Here is a 22,023-nt window from a genome sequence, read left to right on the forward strand (position 1 = left end):
GCCACTTACTAGCCCATCCCATGTGTCTGGGATAAATGAAAGGAGTACCAAGTCAGATCTGGGATTTTTTTTTCTGCTTATCCTATGCACATGAAAAGTAGAAGGGAAATTAGATAATTTTTCTATTTTTAAAAAAACTACAGTTCTTTTCCAATTGATTGGCTGAATGGACGATCAATGGACAATGGTATGAGTTTTGATTAAGAAATACCTAGAAGTTCAAAATGAAAAATGTATGAATATAAATTATGATTTGGGCATTTACAATTATGATTCGGGGCATTAATTATGCCAGAATGTGTCCAAAAGTACACATGAATTCCCTCTGCAGCCAACGCATCACTTTCTGAGACGTGTGATTCATCTTAGCATATGCCCCAGGGTTAAACTGTCTTTCATCTAGAAATCTGAAAGAATTATTAAAATGGAAACGTTTCATGGAAATACCACCTCAGTCATTTGGCATGTATCTAACTGGTCACCCTTTCCAAATAGTTATCACAGGACAAAAAAAAAAAACACCCCACCATGAACGTAACAACAGAAACAAAACAATGGAGCTCTTTTCCCTGACACTGGACTCAAATTTGTGTGTTAGTAATAATGACAAATTGTCCCATGTTATTGCTTCAAGAACTGTTTCCAGTGACCCTGGGGAATGCTGTGTACTTGCTTTCCTTCATATTTGCCCTTGGCAAAATTTTCTTTATTCAGATCATTCTCTGAGAAAGTCATTTCAGTCTGAGTTGTATACATTCTAGGCCGCTCGGTTAATAAGAATTTTTGGCCTTGTGGTTTCTACAGGCAGTTATTCTCTTGAAGATGATTGATGGCGTTAATTCTCCTCACACGTGGTCCACGGGTAACCGGCCCCCTTCTTCAAACAAAGTGTACTCATTCTGAGGACAGCCTGGGAGGACCAGGTATCACTGCTGCCAACCCAGTTCTCTGAGTTCCAGGGATAGGACTCACCTAAGGCAGAGATGGCTCAGCTAGGATTGTACTCATGGAATCATGCGACAAAAGCTCCAAACCATGAAAGGCAAGGGGCTGCTCTTCTCCAGCATCTGCTGTTCTCTGGCATCTCTCCTCACCAGGCCTGCAGCCTCTCTCCTTGTTTGGGGATCTCGGTTCTCTTGCATCTATACAGAGAGTTTCCTAACAGCTTTCCTCATCTTCAATGTGCTTTCATTTTCCTAAAACACCAATGCCGAATTAACTTTCTCGAAACAATGGTGGGCACACCTTACTTCTCACTCGGGAACTTAACAGGTTCATAACTGAACATAAGTCAGACTCAGTACAGTATATTCACCATCAGACATATTTCAGATGCACTATAATCATGACGGAACCTTCCCTCTTCACCTCACAAGCAGCCCTTCTGCATTTTCTATCCCGGTCAGTAGCACCACCATCCACCCAGTCTCTAAAGCCAAAGGTCAGGACTTGCCTTCCCTCATTCTTTGTTCCTTTGCTGAGTGGCATATAGGTCCACTCACATACACTGCAAATGGTCCCCTCTGCTAGGATCCTAGGTCAGGCTCTCTTGCTTCTTCTCATTTCTCACCTCTTACTGGTTTCCGGCTTCCTGTTTCACCCATCTATTCTACATACGGCTGACAGAGTACATGTTCTAAACTCAGATCTAATCATGTGACTCCCTTACTCAAAATCCTGAAGTGGAATCCCACAACCTACCCCAGACTCCTGGCTCCAACCCGCCTTCACGGCACCTCCAGCTTCTCCACCTTCAACCGTACCAAGCTCTCCAAGTGTACCCACCGCCAGGCTTCTAGTGGTATCTGCTCTCCCTGGAATGTCCCTCTCTACATCTGCCCAGAAGATGCCTACTCGCGTCTCATGTTCCTTCTCAAGGATTTTCCTGATGCCACCACGCAGAGCTGTCACATTTGCCTCTGTATCACCATATCCCTTTATATGTACATATACACACACACATATATATATATGTATTAGTTTTACCTTTTTGGGACTAATTACACCATATTGCAATAACTGTGCTGTATACCTGTCATGTATAGTATAGCCTGCCTGTTACTCTTTGAGGGTGTCTGAAACATAGTAGCTCATGGACAAGTGAATAAATGTTTATTCATTCATGAAAAAAGGAAGAAAGGAACAAACAGCTCTCCAAAGCCACTTTCAACCACATCTTAGGTCTACCTTCTGCTTTAAATTGGTTTACTTATTTTGTCCTTTGGCGATGCAAACACCATGGTTATCTCCCATCCCCCTCAAGGCTGCCATTCCCCCACTGTAACATCTACTCTTTTCAATTTAGTTTTTCTGAACTAGTCTTAGAACCATTCTTCCTTCAATGAACAGTTTAAGTTCAAAGTGGTCATAAACCTCTGTTAGCCTCTCAGTACGTAGTGGTCACCACTCCTCTGAACTCCCAGGGCACTTTCAGCCTTTCCCACACATTTAACAGTCAGTAATGCTACTCTGTGCTTTTTTTTTTACGCGTAGACCTAGTACATACGTGTGTAGGTGAACGGTTGATTTATATTTATGTAACTAAAGAGTGTGAGTCACAGACGGGCCAGAGTCATATCTTACAATGCAGACTACATCATCAGAACTTCTCATAGCTCCCTATACACAAGAAGCAACCAGTAATGTTTAATAATGAAGATGGTCATCCTATAGGCACTATATGTAGGTCCTATAGGTTAGTATTTTATTTGTATTAATGAAACCCAAATAACTCCAAAATAAACTTTGATTTATTGGTGAAATATTGGTGAGATTCTAGGTTCAAGTATGGGCAATGGTCCCATAAGTCATTCAGTGGTGATACAACACCCTACTCGTGCAGAGCTATGTTTGACTCTCAGTTGAGGAAAATCTGTTTTAGAAAAGGAAGTCTTTCAATTGTTTCCCCTTTATGCAAAGATCTTTGCATGCCCCTCCTGTATGTATTGAATCAAGGCAGCTACGATTCAGTAATAAAAATAATTTGGACAGAATCAGCAAGTCCATTATAAGATAGATACTTGAAATCTATTTCCTCACTAAACTTGGGGGTTGCTCTACAGAAGAAAAATCCTAGTGTCCAAAGGTTTGTTTTCAGGAAAATGAAAATTTTATGTCATGTATTTACCATAAAGCTGCTCTGGGTGGTCAAAAACCATCAGCAACAAACGGAAAGACCCAGAGAGAAAATTCGGGGGAAAGTTCTCTCTAGGGATGACTTCTGGTTTTGGTATATAACAAGTATTCATTTCAACTCAACAAATATTTAGAGAGCATGAACTCAGTACCCAGGATGGTGCCAGAGGCTGTCTAAGACGTACTTATTTTTTCCTACTCCTCTAGGTAAGAAAGCTTTTTATTATTTTGCACAAGAAACCAATTGGAAGACCTTTTTTAAATATTAAAGCATATCTATAGTTGGATTCTCTGTAAGAGGGAAATATTACATAATGAAGAAATATTTTACACATACTTTGAACTTAGACTGATATATTTCTCAGCTCATTTGAATAATCTGAATATGGTAGCTGTGTCTAGTTATATTTGTCAAATTCTATTTCTCAGATTTTTTTTTTTTTGCCCCAGGAAACAAAGCCATTTAGGAAACTACATTAACGCCACGTTCTCTGTGCTTACTGACAAAAAAAATAAATACAATAGAAATTGACAGGAACCATTTTCTCTGTGCCCCTTCTCCATGTAGATTGTTCTCTGCCGTCCATCCTCTCTTTTCATAACCTGTTCCTATGGCCTTTCCTTCACAAGGCTAACAGCTTCTGTCAGCACGGCTTTTATTCAGTACTGTATCAAGAGCTTTGCAGAAAAATGTTCATCATGTTCGCTGCTTCTCTTTGTTTACCCCTTCAATTCTTGTAGAATTCAAGCTAACCAGGAAAACGCATGTCTAATCACAAATGTGAACTCCCTCTTAGGCAGTTATTTTGGTGCATTTCTCTCCTAAACATATCATATAATTAGAGGTTCTGTGAAAATCAAATAAGATGAGTTTCCCCAAATATGTCTTTCACATCAAATATGTATTATAATGACTTAAACACGTATTTTGCGTACCTTGAGTTCCAAGAGAGGAGCTTATGTATGCCTGCCAAGGAAGTACTTAAATATTTTACTATTTTTCCACAAATATTCCTTGTAAGGCAGACATAACTAAGCACTTTAAAGTAATAGTAAATTGGGGGTTAGATGTCATTAATCAAATAAAAGAAGTCATGTATTCTATGAACCTTCCGAAGTAGACCTCTGAATGGTCTTGTCACTGCTAAGTCTAAATGGAATAAAGAATCTTCACTCAAATCCTATTCTTGCAAATATCAGAATGTCATCGTTCACCATTAATTTCATGCCAATTATTAAATAGGATATTGGTGACACCACTACTTCTCTATATAATTGTTCCATACATGAATTCTCTAATGTATAAAAATTCCTTCTTGCTCAGAATGAACTTGTTCACTTTTTTTAGAAAAAATTTTTTTTTTCTTAAATAGCCTTTCCTTTGTTAAAATGCTATAGCTGGAACCTCAAGACGCAGTGGTAACACCCACCACGCCGGCACTGCTGGATCACTTCTCTGATGCTCAAACCTTCTCTCACCATTTTAGAACATGGCTTTCTCATCATTTTTGCCATCTTGCTGAAAATTTTGGGGTCAGGAAGTTTTAAAAGTAGCAGTAGAATTCTTACGTCTCAAATAACAAGTATGAGATACTAAACAAATAAAAACTCTCAAACACAAATCTTTTTCAAACCGTCAGACAAGCAAACCCCATCAAGATGAGACTTTTTGGAAACAAGCTACGAAAAAAAAAGTGGTTTAATGGGAATTCATAATACAGCAAGAAACGTCACAACCCTGAATGAAGCTGACTGGAAACAGAATTACCCTGGCCCGGATGATGGCAATCCCTGCCTCTGGGAAGAGTGGATTTCCAATTAAGTTGCCAAGTTCACCAAATGTCTAATGGGTTGGCCCTTTGCATAACTCTTTCTGTATTATTCAAGTGAAAATTGTACTCCATAGGTATTTTCTGCTTTTTTTTTTCTTTACAAAAACTTTGAGAAGAAGAAAAATGAAAGTCAGGGCAGGATTGCCCATAGGACAGACAGATGGCATCAAGGATTTACGTTTAGCTGGAAGACCATTCCTTCTCCAAACCTCACAGTTTTATAGAGTTCCTGCTAGATTTAACATAGAACACTTCTGCCAGAGGAGAATATTCCTGTAAAAAATCTCCTCGATCTGTGGTTTTATTTACAAAGGCGCTGGTGTGAAATATACACCCGGAAGACCCATGTGCAAATGGGCCCATGTGAGCGACACATAGCCGGTGAGACGGCACATCCCGCACACCTCAGGTGCAGCCTCGGCTTGAGGAGGCATCGCAGGAACACATTAATCAACACGTTCAAGGAATGCATTAATCAACACCGCCCAGTCGGCTGGCATGCCCCATTGTTTAACCGTGCATTGCTAACAAACGCACAGCAGCAATATGAATGTGAATTTCCACCATGCTGCAAGAAACAAAACCCTTTTCAGGACTGGCCCCATGCACCATATCCCACTCGACTCGTTCAATAGAAATCATTCTCTCCTGGATGCGTGCTGGTTTATGGACTTGCTTTTTGCAACAGTCAACCAGAAACAAAGACGCTTTACAGACCAGCTAAGTTTGACAAAAGCTGTAGAAATGCCTTCTGCAGATATGAAAACTTGAATCCTTCTAAGAGCTTTTTTTTTCCTTTGCCTTACAAAACGAATTGCTGTCACGAAAGACAAAATAAAACACAACAAAGCAAAGCAAAAAAAAAAAAAAAAGTCCAAGCATCTGTGTCTGCACTCAGATGTGACGGCAACACACTGCATTCCCAGCAGGGGCCTGGGCCTGGCCTCTGATCCACACTGGGCTTCATTTTCCTCCTGGGCAGTTCCCTAGATAACGGTCCTGCCAGGATTTGGCTCCCTCCAGAAGCAGCCCCGGACGAAATGTCCAGATGCTGGGAGGAAGGGATCTGATAAAGCACCTTCAGAACCTGGGCACACAAACCTACCTTTGTGTGTTCAGAGTTCTGTGGACCTGAGCATTTAAGGCTTTCCAGTACTGTTAACACTCAGAGCATCTCACTCAATAGGTTAGGAGGAGCAAAATATTGATTTGATAATGAGAATGCTGAATGTAAATATCATAATTCGGAATGAATAGGGATGCCCTTTACTATGATCATTTTGAATAAATGTGCTCCCAGGGGCAGAGTTATTTCAGTAGCGGTTTTACTGCTGGGAGCCAAGGTCACAGGGCAGTGGCTCCCCTCTCTGGTGGTACAATTCCAGCCCTTCAGTGAGCCCCCCACATTAAAGTTCGTGTTCCCCTGATCCAGCCTTATCTTGTCACCAGTTCTAATTCTGATGACCTAGAAACTATTTAAAAGCTGCAAGCCAAAAGTGCAGCAGGGAAAACAAATCTGATCCAGTAAGTATCTGTTGTAAAGATAATCCCATCAGCCCTTTGGTGTATAAATGCTAAGTCGCTACACATTTCCAGTACTGGGGTGACTCAGGCAATGTCCTCCTTCTAGTCCCAAAACAGATATTTCTCCCCACTGGACCACAGTGGGAGGAGAGGGGAGGGATGCATGCAAGTTGCAGAATTCCTTCTACTGACTACCAGCACTGATTGCTACTGCCACAGGACACAATGCCACCCTTCCCATCACTCTCTCACCCACTCCCACTATCTCCCAACAGAGGATGTTGATGTCTTTCTTCAGACGCCTTTCCACAGCTCTTCCAGAGACAACTACCAAACCGAGCAGCCCGCAGCAGTGGGAGGCAGATAGGGTGGATTTCCAGAGGAAAATGGTTGTGTCCCATAAGAATCACGAGGACAGGATGCAAGGGGCAGAAGGGACTTGATCAACAGAGGCATCTCAATCATGGATGCCGTAATGACTCAGCGATAAAGATCAGGAAGTGTATTATAACTCAATCTCCCTACAGAGACACTGTCCATGGGATTTCACATGCTTCCATCTGACTCCAGGTCACAGGGTGTTCCTCAGACTCCATACAGAAATGGAAAACTGAGCAGTGCCCCGGGATGGAAGGAAAGAACCTACATCCCCTCTCATTCGGCTTCCAGGAATGCTGCTCTTTGGTAGTGAGCTGTCATTCCACGAAGAAGTTTGCCGGGACCACAGGGGAGGGACTGTCCAAGCTCAGTAATATTTCAGGAGATGCCGTCACTGAGTGGAAAGCTAGAGCTTGCCCTCATCATAGGTCAGGGGAAGACAGAGGAAGTTAATAAGTATCAGAAAAGATTGTTCCGGTTTTCTAGTTGATTCAATACCCCAATTTTAACTGGTATAAAACCCTTTGCTTAGATTTACGTCCCTGTCTTGGTTTTTGGAAGTTCTGGGCTTCCCAGGGTAATTGCTTTTATTTATTTATTTATTCAGGGTAATTGCTTTTATTGATGAGCTTTTCATCTCTAGTTCCGTAGGCGAGTATTCCTTTTGTGGATGACGTTTGTCTCCTAGGTTTGTCTGGTGTCGAGTAAACACGAAATGAAACTTATCAGCCTTAAAATGATCCTGTAGGACAAAATTTTGATAGATCTCTATACTGTCAAACAGTATCCAAAACAGTAATCCCAGCTGGACTACTGTTTAAATACTGATTCTCATTTACAAATCAACTTAGTCATAAGAGAAAGTCTTTTCACTGTTACCAGTTTTACTGTTATCTACTCAGAATAGAACTACCAGTCTCCTAAGACATCTGCATCATTTAAAAAAGTTAGTACCACAAGTCCAAGGGAGAGAACAACTTTGAAATCATCAACCAAAAACAATCATTAAGTAGCTCCAATAACCTGCCAGATTTTCCCTCTTCTACACCTTGCCTAATGGGAACGTGCTTTAAGGTACAGCACGAGCATGATGCTTCTTCAGACTCATCACGGTTACAACCAGGACCCAACTTACACAAATGTAGCCAGAGCAGAAAACCAGTATTCAGAGTGATTTTGGGGGGTGCCCCCTGCAACTCGGGTTGCTTGTAACAATTCCACCATTAACTGTCCCTACATTTCAGCTCAGGGTTTTCAAGTCAGGTAGAAGGCAGATTTTCCTTGGAGAGAACTTACACATTAGTGCTGCTGGTGAACGCGAACGCAGTTTTCACATGCAACTGGACATGGGGAGGGGTAGCACTTTCCAGACAGAGGGATGTGGGGTGTGGTGAGGCTTCACAGACCATGGCTCTGACTGCCCACATCTTTCGGATACCACAGCCCGCTAGCGAACATGGAAAAGCCTACTGAAAACTCTAAGTAGTTTCCAAAACGCTTTCTATTCTAATGTCAGAGGCCGAATTCTTGAATAGCCCGAGGACGTTCTGAATACAAGTGTGCTTTAGAGTTTCAGGAAGTTCCAGGGCGTCTTTGTGAGGCAAGGGAGAGACACAGGAAGGCAGTCGGTGTTTAGTTTCCACCAGATGAAATCCTCCATGAAGATAAAATGAGATATTTTTGTGGCTCTACTAGAGCCTAACGACTAAAAGTTCACTGTAGTCATCTGACAAAAGTGCAGCCGAGAAGATAACTGAGAAGAATGTACCGAGAAAGGGAGAATTGAACTTTTTCACTTGTTGCCCTAGAAGACAGAGATCTGAAGTCAAAGAACTCTCATGCAGTGAATGGATGAGAAAATAATGCAACCAGCCAGGAAAACTCCCTGAGGAATCACCTTGTGGAGCCCCACTGCTGCCACCTTACAAGGGCACCACGCACATCTTCCCAGCAGCCCCTGTGCTTGCCTTGTCTTTGTGTATATTCCCCCTTCCACTAGAAACCACCATTTACAAATAAGCTCCTGGTCTTTTGGTCTTCCTACCTCTTCTGAGTGTCACACAATATGCTATCTACAGAAGAATCTGCTATCACTTACTGCTGGTGCTGGTGTTTTATGGGTAGGCCACTTTACTTACCACTGAGACAGGAAGACAAGAGTACAGCCATTTTGGAAAAGGACCAGGGAACGGCTTTGAGCAAAATAGGCCTTAGAAGCTAAAGAACAAAGGTCCTGGGGGCCTGAGTCCCATAGACAAAAACCAGGCTGGCAGGAATAAAAGATGAACCTTATCTCTGTCACACTCACGAGTATACCTAGTTGCAACAAGACTCAACTATAAACTTTATCCTTATCCGTTCCGGGACTTTCTTGCAGAAAATTCTGCCGCGCTCCTTTCCCCTCAAAGAAGTACTCCTTATTCCTGCCAGCCACCACGGAGCCACCTGCTGCCGATCAAGAAGTTTGACAATTTGTGGAAATTATCAGTGATCATGAGACCAGCCCTCTCTATTGTTATAAAAGCAACTTGCCCCTTCTACTCAGGGAGCTGGCCTTCTTTCTTGTGCATAAACTCTCTCTTTTAGTAAAAAGCTTTGCTTGCCTAAAAGTCTTGTGCAAGCGGTACTCACTTCTATGGTATTGCTGTCCAAGGATGTGGAAAGTGTGTGCTGACACCACTGTTACTACTAATTCTTAGTTCCTAACAACTGTGGTTCAGTGTAGGCAAACTTCCACGTCCCTGCTAGAATGGAGGGGTCTCTCACATTGTCTCACCTTGCAGGTGTATTTATTTTATGAAATACAGACACTTGTTGGAGGAGGTATGTCTAGGTAGATCAAAACTTTATCAGTCATTTTCCGTTGACGAGGGAGCTTTCAATTAAAAGAGCCATTCATACAACATTCAGGCTCTTTCGGTATTGGTCAAAATTATCTAACTCAGCAATGTTGCTAATCTTTACTCATTTTCACTTTGAGAACTCTCCAAGCAGAACAAAACGTGTGCTATTTGATTCACAAAGCAGCCTCCTTAGTTTCCAGGCTACTGATCTGGGGATTTCTGGCGCGATTTTGAAACATCACAAAAACTAGTTAGTCATATACATTTAGTTTCAGTACAACATAACGGAAGCAAATTCAACTGAGGCATGAAAAATACAAAACAACATATGGACGGATCAATTTTAGACTTCTCAAGGACAAGGGACAACATCTTGCAAGATTTTACTACCTCAAAATCTTGCCTACAATCTTCTTTTCTTAATTAAATTCCATGAGACTTTACTTGTTAAATAAAACCTATGAGATAAGAGACCTAACTGCTGAACAATCATGCTTTCATAAATTCCTTAAGGAAGCTATTACTGGGTGAGATACAGTTGTCTGAACTGTGTTCCAGATCGTCAAGTAAGATATTTTTCATCAAGTTCAATGGCCTTTGAGAAGGCATCATTGGCCTGGCAGAGTCTGTTCTAGAGCTGATAATTCAAATGATATAAATTGGACTAGGGTGGGAAAGAGATTTACAAAGCCTGTATCAAAGTAACACTGAAACTTTCCAAACAGACTTTTGTATTACTTGGACAATATGTTCTCAGGAGATTTCTGATAGATGATTGAATCAAAAAGAAAACTTTCTTACAAATAATTCCTTACCGTTTTAAATCTTTCATTCCATCAGAAACCTATTGTTTACTAGCAATGCTTTTATTCTGCTATCTATTTTCTGAACTTTGTACAATTCATGATTTAGAAAAACAAGAATCTTATTACTATGAAAAGACATGAAGAGCTGGTTTTCTTCCCTGTGTATTTGATCCATCCTCTCTGACATGCAGTACGATTCATGTTTCTGTGACCATTATCCCTACTCGCTGTCTTTCATCATACTCTCTGGATGGACAGTATTAAACATGGCGACACTATTACATAAACACATCATTTTATGGTATAATTCCCTTCTTGAACCAATTACTAATTCAAACCTTTTAAGAAGATAAGCTCCTACCTTTGAAGAAGATCTTCTTATTTGAAGGGATTGTTCTTCCTTTGACTTCTTTAAACCAAAAGTCTTGGCATTGCTCTGTGGGTGGAAGAGAGGGGAGAATGTTAACAAGACATTCGTCGTCAATCACAGCAGATTGTCCATACATTAACTCCAACTGACTCCCTGATGGGAAACTCAATTACAGGGGGAGCCCTACAAGGAAAGACAAATTATGAATAGATTTGCCAAAACACATCTCTGCTGGTTTCAATCAAAAGTGACAGCAGAGAAGTGACTAAAACTCTGGTGACCATCCCATTAATGGATCCCAATCGAGAGTCACGCCTGGTGCCTTTTTTCAGTTTATGGAAATAGAGGGGGTTTTGGTAATGCATGTGTATAGCGTGGCTAAAATACTTCCATATTGTGTGACTATTATTATTATTATTGAAGTATTTTATTTAGTAGAGTAGGAAATCTTCTCTGTTTGAAAGGCCCCAAGTCTTCAATGAGGGTCACAAAGAAACGATGGGTGCAGCGTAGAGCAGAGAAGACCCACCTGGGCTGTGACAAAGGGCCAGCTATGGACAGTCCAGAGCTTGACCATCTCCAAGTCTCCTCTCCTCAGCCTGAATGTTTCCTTTGCAAATATTCCAGCTGAGAAATAGCCAGCAAAGGACAGCACAGACCGGGAGGAAAACAGTCACAGCTGAGTACATTAGGTCTCTCTTCTTTTTTTTTTTTTTGAGACAACCAGTTCAGGGACACCCATGGTTTGCTAAAAGAGGATTTGTGGCTTTTGGGACTTTGGGCTTTTGGAAACAGAAGTCATACTATCAACCTCTGAGAAACCTTTCAGAGAAGAGAAACAAGTGTCAATTCAGGAATTCCTGGCTGCACTCAAATATGAAGACAACTATCAATTGCAAAATGATTCTATTACTAAAATCAAAAGATATGTCCTCATCTCAGATGCTTTAGTTTAGGCACGTGTTACAAAATATCTTCTGTATTCAGTTGCGAAAAGCTTTATCTTAATTACATGTAAAACCACTCCATCGATTCTCACTGGATCTGCCGCAATGACATTTTATCAGGACAAAATGCTAATGTTGCAGTGGTTAGTGATCCTCGCATGGAATTAAAACCAATTTTAGGGTAAATGAGGTTTTCTTTCCTTGTCATTTAGTTCCCACTTACAAAATCTCTACAGGTGTGTAGGAAAGAGTCTACAAGGATTTGAAGCTATTTCTACAATAAAAACAATTCAACCAAATATACTGAACATTTCATATGTATCTGTCAATAGACTGGATAAATACAGATAAGAAAACGGGAATTAAATAAGACATGTTTCCTACATAAGGGATCGCAGTCCATGCACTGATGGGAAAACCAGAACTACCACCAACCACCATACAATGCAGTATTTATAGAGTATACTATGAAACCACAAAAGAACAATTGATTCTACAAGGGGGCATCAAGGAAGGCGTTCCACAGGACACAAGGCTTGAGTTAAACTTTACAGGTGGGTAGAAAGGGCATTTTGAGGGAAGGGCAGAAACAAAGGAACGGCAATGACCAAGTGGGTGGTATGTCCACACCAGCAGAGCAATGGAGCTACAGGCACAGTGATGGTGGGAGGCCGGGTATATGGCCAAGAGGGGAGGCTACTGAGGTCATACGCTACCAGAGTACAAAGGGCCTTGAGCACCAACCAACTGACAAGTCTGAACTTGAACTTGAGAACAATGCAGGCCTACTGGGGGTATTAGGCAAGAGGAAAGAACAGTTGTCAGTAGTGTAACTGCCCAAGAGAATAGAGATTGGAAAGGGAGGCTGCTTTGGGGATGTTTCAGTCACCAACATACAAGATTCTTGGCTTGTAGGGGTAACCCCTGGCTCTTCCCAAAGCCCACCCTCAAGATGAATCAGAAAACACAGATGGAACACTGATGTAGGGATAGGAACATTGATTTGGTCAAGACATGCAATGCTACTGCAAAAATAATAATTAATCTAATTTCATTAATGGAATGATTTTGTGACTTTTCATTATCCTAATATGAGTACACCTTTAGAGGTGGAACTTGATCAGGTCAGCATGTGGATGGGGTCTAGTTTCTCTCCCCTCCACCTAGCCATCTCTCCATCTTTCTGCATCTCTCTCCCCCAGGGCAGCTCGACTTGCTTCGGGCCCTGCCCGGGACCTGAGGCAGGTGGGGTAGCCCAGTGCCAGGCCTGACACTAAGGAAACCTGTCCTCCTGAATCCTTTCTTTCTGTTATGGGATGTGGGCCTTCATTAGTCTTCCTCTCCACATTGCAGTGTTAATGTCTGACACTGGTTTGGGCTTAAAGGAATCAGCCCTACTTAATGGAGGGTATTGCTTCCAGGCCATTACTCACCTAGGGGAACGGAGCCTGTTGCCTCTTCTAGCCTAGAGTAACAGAGCTCTGCACGGGGACTCAAGATCGAGGCCGCAGCTTCTAATGCCTCTGTATTTCGTCTTGCTTTGTCAATGTCCTCACTACAAGCATCTCCTTTGGGTACCACAGAGGTAGAGCAGAAGATAAGCATTATTGGGTCCTCTGGCCAAAATACACCACAATCCTTTATCTCCAAATCATCTTGGTAAGACAGTTACACTACTCAAAAGGTAGCCTGTTCCTACCTTCTTAAAGGCTCTGCTAAAACAAATTTCTGTGTATGGCAAAATCAACAGAACTTAGAGAGTGCTTGAGTTTGCCGAACTAAGCCCTTTAAAGGCATCTTCACCCCACCTATTTGGTACCCTCACTGTGTCTGAAACACCGACACCATGTTGCTGGGGAGCTGTTGCTGAAAATCTGTATCACAGCTGACTGGAGGCTACTGCTAGATATTGGGGAGGGAGGCCAGTAAAGACACAGGTCAATAAAATTAATTTTACTATAATTTTTACCTGGAAGACCTAAGAGAACTAACATGTAATAGGCTACACTGTGTCCCAGACACGCAGGTGATGCACCAGTTCTATAAGCATCATTATTGCTTTGACACAGAGGCAGAAACTGAAGCACAGAGAGGTGAAGTTAATGACCCTCGACACACAACTGGCAAGTCATACGTTTGGAACACAAGACCACTTCTGTCTGAATCCCAAACTCGGGCTTTCTCTACGTCCTCCTGTGGCTTTTGAGAGAGGACAGGATAAGCTTGGGATTGCGGATGCTACCGAGATGCAGTTAGAGGGGAGCAGGAAATTCTCAGAAAGAGTGGTCAGACTGAGTGGAAGAGCCAGAAATAAGGAGCCAGAAATAAAAGGGTCAAAAGGGGGACCACACCTTGGTCCACGGTGTCAAAACCTACAGGAAGGACCCAAATGGGAAGAACTCAGCAGCTGGGAGTGGGAAGTCCCCGCAGCCCTGAGCTGGTACTACCCCCCCCCTCCCCGGGGCCTATGCTTTCCTGCTTTCAGCGACACCTGCTGCACTAGCATTTCTATGTCCCTCTGGCAAGTACACTGTTTACTAATAATGTCTCACAAAGGGGCAAGTATGAAAATACTACTGGGTATGGTATGGAAGATGTTTTGAACATGGATTTTTAAAGAGGAGGCAAAGGAATGTGGTTCTTTTGATAAGTTTGAATCGTTTTCAGAATAATTCAATCCAGGGCAAAACACCCTAAAAAGAACACTTATTACGTAATTTCGCATAGGTATGGTTTCCCATACGCATCATGTGGGAAAATGATTTCATCCTTGCTTATGTGTATTATTGAAAGCCTCATTTTTAACCTCCCTGTGGTGATGTAAGCCCTCAAGCCTTTGCAAAGACCACCAAAAGACTATGTACTAACTATTACCATGTCAGCAATTATGCCAAACATTTCTAGGGAATGAATGTTTGTTTGCTACATTCGTTACTCTTGCTTTGACAACTGTGTCAATGGCCTTTCATCGCCCTGAAACATTTAGGTCGACGGCACAGGATAATACATCATTGCGAAGGATTATTTTCCCAATAACAAAGTAACATTAAATTTTTTTAAACCAAAATACAATCAACTTATCCGATTAAATAAACCCAGTCCTAAGTCAAAAGGTCAAGGTGAGATCTGATGTCATTTAAAAGTCGCCTTCAGAAAAGATGAATAACATCTAGGTGAAAAACGTAACAAACCCAAAGGCCATGGTACACACAGTAAAACAATTAAAATAAAAACAATTCAGTGGTGCGTAAGTATAATATTAAAAATTTTCTACAATTCAAGAAAGTGAATACTCGCCTTAGCCGCTCATAGAAAAATAACATAATAAAATTCCTAAGAGCTCCAAAATAAATCGAACTATTGATTGGCATTAATTTTTGGCAGGATTTGTTTGTTTATTTTCAAATGAGAATCCACAACCTTCAATACAATAAAAAATCTATTTGGCAAACGCTGTTAGGAAAAAGTATCAGTGAGCAAAAACGCTCAAAATCTCATTTAGTTTATACTCTCTGGCACAATTGTGAGGACATTAAAAATGCTTACTCTTTAGTTGCTGTGGGGTTGATTTCTAAAAACTGGCCTTAGTGATGATAATCTACCCTTTGGGGTAGACTACATCAAAATATCAAGCATCTGACTCCTCAAGCCAATTCTGTTTTCAACTGTGACAATTATTTCCTGTTTATACTTTTAAAAAATAAATATAGTTGATAAACACTTCTGAACACCAATTCTGAAAACCTTACACGTAACGATATAGTTATACACCTGCACTGGTATGTATTTATGTCTCACGCAAAAGTGTTTTGTGCTTTTATCATGAGGAAATGATAGTAATTTACCAAGTTATTTTTAATCTTTGGTCTTAACAAAACTTCAGTAGTAAATCATGGACTAACTCCCGAACCCTTCTTTTTTTTTCTTAACTTCCTGCCTTTGACATGATTCTTGGACTGAATCTGGGGCTCATTCATACTTATTAACTGGAGAGAAAAGGATAAACAAACAACCCTATTAAAATTGGCATTTATCTTTGGTTTCTCTGGGGTATGCCTGTCATCTAGCAGCCTAATTCAGCTTGGCATGGCAAAAAGCCAAAATCGTCTTGAAAGCCGGTTCTCCCCGTTCCAGCAGCCTGTGAAACCAAATACATTGCAAAAAGCAGAGAGTATGGTCTGAAATAAAGCAGGTTCTCCAGCTAGTACCTCAAAGAGATGGCGCCCAGAGGGGCCCACCTCTACCACAACCTGGCTGGCGGGGCTTCTGGGGACATGGAGTGCCGACTTCTAATCCCAAGTTTAGCATCAAGTTCAGCGTATTCTTGCAAGACCAATCAACTTGTTGGGACTTGGGACCAGCTCCATGACCTCTTAAATGTCAGGGTGGCGCAAGGCAGGGATCCATCCTGATGGGAAACTTGCAGGTGAACCAGTGTGCATCCGCCCTTACCATTCAGAGAAATGAAACCACTGGTCCCTTGATAAATCAAATTAAACAGATTGAAGATGGACCATCCCCAGAAGCTTTTGAGTGTTTCAAGTGACATCGTCATCTGCTACCTTGTAAACTGGTGCAAACAACCAACAGTGGGCAAATTACACTGATGCTGGATAAATGCCATCTTACCGTCTGTCAGTGCACTGGCCATCATGCTGTCACATACATTACTGGAACATTTCATGGTACCTCGGACATGGCACATTTCATGGTTTTATAGGAGGAATAACTAGAAGTGGAAACCTAGAGATCCAGTGGGAGTACTGCTAGCTGTTCACCAAAGAGCCATTGTCCCTTCTGTCACGGAGAGGGGCTGTGAGGGAGAAGCTCCTGTCCGGGGTCTACATTTCCAGCTCCCCTTGTATCTGGGCAAGACCTTGAGATGTAAGAGAGCTAACATGTATCACTTCTTTGCCCAGATGTTTAGGAAGCAAGTGTGTTTCCCACACCTCTTATCTCTCCACTGTTGGCTGGATGTCAATGCCCAGTGTGACTCTGGAAATCACATGGCCTGGCCTGTGTCAGTGGAGCCTGAAGGGTGACAGGGAGAGAGCCTTCCCTCCATGCAAATGGTCTACATTACTAGCACTGGACCGTGATATGAGTTAGAAAGGAACTCTAATTCAGTGACATTTCTACAATTTAGGGGATTGTTCCAACAGCTAGCTCTGCTCTATCAGCATCAGCATGTTATAAACACAATAGAAACTTTAAATTAAATCTGTTCCTCGTTGGTCCTTTTTCTGTGTCTATAATCTAAGAGGCGTAGATTTAATTTTAAAATATTAGTCCATGCAGAGCAGTAGAGCAGAAGTGATTAAAGGATATTAAATAAGTCCTCTTAAAGACAATTAAAGTAACAGTGTTTTAGTTTGTTTAGGGAAGAAAAAGCATAAAGGAGGCTGGTTAAACTGTCAATGAATATATGAAGGTCCTAAAAATTTTATATTGCAGATAGTGAGAAACTATTTCTCAACTTCCCTGAATATAAACCAAACAAATACCGAAGATTTATGTGATGGTATAAAAAATAACACTGTACCTAGACCACAGGGAAGACTGAAAATAGAGTTTTTGAAACTTATAGTTACCAGTGGGGAAAAGGGAGGGAGGGATAAACTGGGAGATTGGGATTGATATATATACACTAGTATATATAAAACAGATAAACAACAAGGACCTACTGTATAGCACAGGGAACTCTTCTCAATACTCTGTAATGGCGTATATGGGAAAATGGTCTAAAAAAGAGTGGATATATGTATGTGTATAACTGATTCACTTTGCTGTACACCTGAAACTAACATAACATTTTAACTCAACTTTACTCCAATAAAATTTCTTTTTTTAAATGGCAGCAGCATAGTAAGTAGTGGGTTAAAACCTCACTTTTTCTTTTTTTTTTTTTTTGGTGGTACGCGGGCCTCTCACTGCTGTGGCCTCTCCCGCTGCGGAGCACAGGCTCCGGACGCGCAGGCTCAGCGGCCATGGCTCACGAGCCCAGCCACTCCGCGGCATGTGGGATTCTCCCGGACCGGCAGGCGGACTCTCAACCACTGCACCACCAGGGAAGCCCAAAACCTCAGCTTTTAAAATTCACCATCTCTTTGACTCATTAAAAGCAAATTAAATTTTTTGGGAAAAAAAAAAGAAAATAGAATTTTTGAGAGAATCTCTTAGTAGGCAAGGCTGGAAATCCACTTTTCTAACAGGCATCCCCAGGGGGTTTTGATGTATGTGGTCATGGGCCACACCACGAGCAACGTGGTAAAGATGGTTAGACAGTGAAATACGCCACTTTGTGAGGTTGTCACATTTCCTTCCTAGAAGAAAGTAGAACTCATCCACAGGGTGGAAAACAAACATCGGTCGACAAATATTACAGGCCTCTGGGAACCCAGACAGGTAAGACATGATTCCATTCCTTAAGCAGCTCACGGTCTTAGGAGAGTGACTGTGAATGTATATCCGTGTGTGTGTGTGTGTGTGTGTGCGCGCGCGCGTGCACACGCGTGCCCATATGCAGAGTAGGTTGTGAGGAAGAGGAGGGAACCAAGATGATTCCAGGTTAAATTGGGCGAGATAAGCTCTCACCCCGTGGGTGGGCAGATGTCCTCCAGTGTGGCCCCTGGTACCCCGATCTCTCCTGGGCATCCTTGTCCTGGAACACAGTCTCCAGATAATGTTACCACCAACCAAGATACAGAATGAAACAGAGGCACCCAACCCTATTCAAGAAGCAAAAGCAGTTCACTTTTACATATTTTACATATCAAACTTCCATGTGAAAGTGATGGGAAGAAAAGATGCTAAGGCAAACAAAAAAAAAATGTCTAAAACCACATGGCTGTACGGGGAGCTCCTGTTAATGGGTAGTTTCAGTCTGGGATGATGAAAAAGTTCTGGAGATGGATGATGGTGATGATCATACAACAATCTGAGTGGACTTATTACCCCTGAACTATACACTTCAAAATGGTAAATTTTGTTACATATATTTTACCACAATAAAAAAACCACGGCTATAAGAACTAGACACAGCATAGAGAACTGTGTGGATACCAAGGGGGAAGGCGGGGTGGGATGAATTGGGAGATTGGGATTGACATATATACACTATTGACACTATGTATAAAATAGATAAACTAATGAGAACCTACTGTATAGCACAGGGAACACTACTCAATGCTCTGTGGTGACCTAAATGAGAAGGAAATCCAAAAAAAGAGGGGATATATGTATACATATAGCTGATTCACTTTGCTGTACAGTGTAAACTAACACAATATTGTAAAGCAACTATACTCCAATAAAAATTAAAACAAACAAACATGGTTATAGATTTTCCTTCTAACTCCATAAGTTAATGAATATAATAGGATAGTTTCCAGAAAAAAAATTCAAAGTACACCTTACACTCATCAATACACTCTGTGTCCTTGAAAAGTCAGGAAAACATTAATTTATTCAACAAATATATATATATATATTTTTTTGCGGTACGCTGGGCCTCTCACTGCTGTGGCCTCTCCCGTTGCGGAGCACAGGCTCCGGACGCGCAGGCTCAGCGGCCATGGCTCACGGGCCCAGCCGCTCCGCGGCATGTGGGATCTTCCCGGACCGGGGCACGAACCCGTGTCCCCTGCATCGGCAGGCGGACTCTCAACCACTGCGCCACCAGGGAAGCCCTCAACAAATATTTAATAAGCAACCACTATGGCCCAGACACTGTTCTAGGTACTGAAGAGACAGTAGTGAGCACAATAAAATCCTGCCCTCATACAGCACTTATTTCTTCATCTCCTCATACACTCAACAAATATTTATTAAATGTCTATCACTTGCCAAGTTCTACACTGGGCACCAGAGATATAATGGTGAAAACACAGTGAAAATATCCGCAAACCAGACCCTTCCTTGCCCTCATGAAGCTTCCAGGAGACTGCAGGAGACAGATATTGATTAAATAATCACAGAAATGAGTATAACATATCAACTTTGAAAAGCTGTCAAAGCAGAGATGCATGGAGCTCCTAGTGTGTGGTGATGGGAACTGGCTTCGTCAAGGAGGCTGGTCTTTCTGAAGGAAAGAATGACTGAGCTGAGTTGTGATGAACGGGGCTGGGAGGAAGTGTGGCCTGAGCAGAGCAGAGGGAAAGGGGAGTGGCCCCAGGGAGGCTGGAGAAGCAGGCAGAGGTCCGGCCGTGCGGAGCCGTGGAGATGTTTCAGTCTTTACCTAAAGGACCCTGGGAACCCATGAATGCACTTTAATGAGGCTGGGGGTGGGAAACGAATGATTTCATCAGAAATAATATTTATTTTGCTGCTCTAACAATTTTAAAATGGCCAACTGAAAATGAGGGCAGAAACAAGTGAATTCCTATACCGTTATAAAAACAGGTGAAACTCTGAAGCTTTCAGATGAAGGGTAGTATTTAACATATCAAAGAATTATCATGATCAGATGAGAAATTAGGAACAGCACTCTTTTTAAAAAATTCTTTAGTGTTGATCAAAACACAGTCTCTCTATTCTATAATCTACTAATGAAGTTGAATTTGATTAAAAGTGAGTCACGTGAATTTGCAAGCCTGGTAAAGTAGGTTGCCTACACTTGATTAATACTGTTTCAAGTGGATACTTTGGCGGAAAAAGGGAAACCATTTGATCAAAGAAATGAAGTGTATTAAACTTCACAAAATGTGATGACTTGGGCTTCTTTCATTAACACGTAAGGTGCAAATGGGACAGTTAACTAAACACTGCACTAATTTGATTAGTATTTAAGAACTTGAACAAAGACTCAAACGCACAGCATTTCTTCCTTTAAAATACGGTTATCAGTGCTGATATACACTGTTGAATGGGAAAAAAAATTCAGACTGGCATAATGCTGTGTGCTAAGAGCAGATATATAAGGGAAAAGGAAAAAACTCTACCTTCTGTATATAGTCAGGTTTGCCATATGCTGCCTATTTTAATGTGCACAGATTTAAACATTCAATAAGTAGGCGACGGACATTTCTGCACTTCAAATTCTGGACAAAAACAGGAGGTAAGGAAGCATCAAACTCTTGATTGTGTAGTTGAGCTGGTGTGACCCCTGAACAACATAGTTCATCCCAGACTATCTCTCAAAGTTCAGGAAAGTTGTATAGACTTGACCCATATAATTTGCACAATTCACCTTTTCACCAAATTGTCATGATACAATTCAGATCTGTCAGTTCACTGTCCTGCTTAAATTACCTTAAGAATGCAATGTAGATAGCCAGAAGAATGCTCTCAAGGATGCTTTAGCCACATTTTATTATAAACTACCAAAGCCCCCTTGATTTTATAGGTGCTGGGAACTACGGCTTATTTGCAGAGGTCTCTACTACTATCACTTTTGGGGACATAGCCTTAAATTTAATCTGACTTGATTTAAAACCTAGTAATTACATTCTATCGATTTACACTTTGGTCCTACAAATTTTAAAATAATTTTTAAATTGCATGTGCAAAATCCTTCTGATTTTAAAGCAAAGTTTTAAATGCCCAATGAAGTTGCCCAGTGGTATCAAAACTCTAGTTCATATTCTTAGCAGATGTTACAAACAATAAGTCAGATTGTAAAGAAAGGGATGAAAATACAGTAAATCAGATTTAGGAACAGTATAGAAGAATGAATGCATTTCCCATAAAGGAAAGGGAGAAAATCTTTTTTAAGACATTAAAAGTGTAATTTGTGCATCTTTTGCTGTTGTTGGCACTAAACTTATCTCACCAGAAAGACGAAATGAGAAGAGGTTTGAAAAACTTTGAAACATTCGAATAAAGACTAGACATTTCTTTTTTTCTTTCTTTTTGCTATCAGTTTTCAAAGTTGGCAAGTCCTTTTTGTTTCAAAATTCTCTTTAGATGCTCTAGTTTTCTAGTCTCTTCTTGATACGGGCATGAATTCACAAGCAGTCCCCTCACTTTTACTCTTCCCCACGACTTCCTGAGTAGTTGCCATGCTCATTGAACTGAATTTGAGGTCTTTTCATAATACTGCTCTGGAAGGAGAAAGGAATGAACCACAACAGAAACAAAACTAAATGGGTTCCAAATACAACTCTGATGTCACTTCAGTGATGTTTCCATAATATTGACTAACACCCAGGACCTCCAAATGAGGACTGTGTCTCCATTTCTCAGTTGTCT

The 22,023-nt window shown here is 41.3% G+C and overlaps 1 protein-coding gene across 21 annotated transcripts in view; it reads right to left on the minus strand.

Moving 5' to 3' along the window:
* The window catches only part of NRCAM (neuronal cell adhesion molecule), a 495,304-nt gene that overhangs the window by 329,572 nt on the left and 143,709 nt on the right, over nt 1–22,023 (minus strand). For all 21 annotated transcript variants that reach the window (XR_007479278.1, XM_033438788.2, XM_004263345.4 and 18 more), the window contains exon 3: nt 10,880–10,954. The gene's annotated coding sequence lies outside the window, so the exon portion shown is untranslated. The remainder of the gene's footprint in view (nt 1–10,879; nt 10,955–22,023) is intronic.

This window comes from Orcinus orca, chromosome 9 (genome assembly GCF_937001465.1).
Source record: "Orcinus orca chromosome 9, mOrcOrc1.1, whole genome shotgun sequence".
NCBI lineage: Eukaryota > Metazoa > Chordata > Mammalia > Artiodactyla > Delphinidae > Orcinus > Orcinus orca.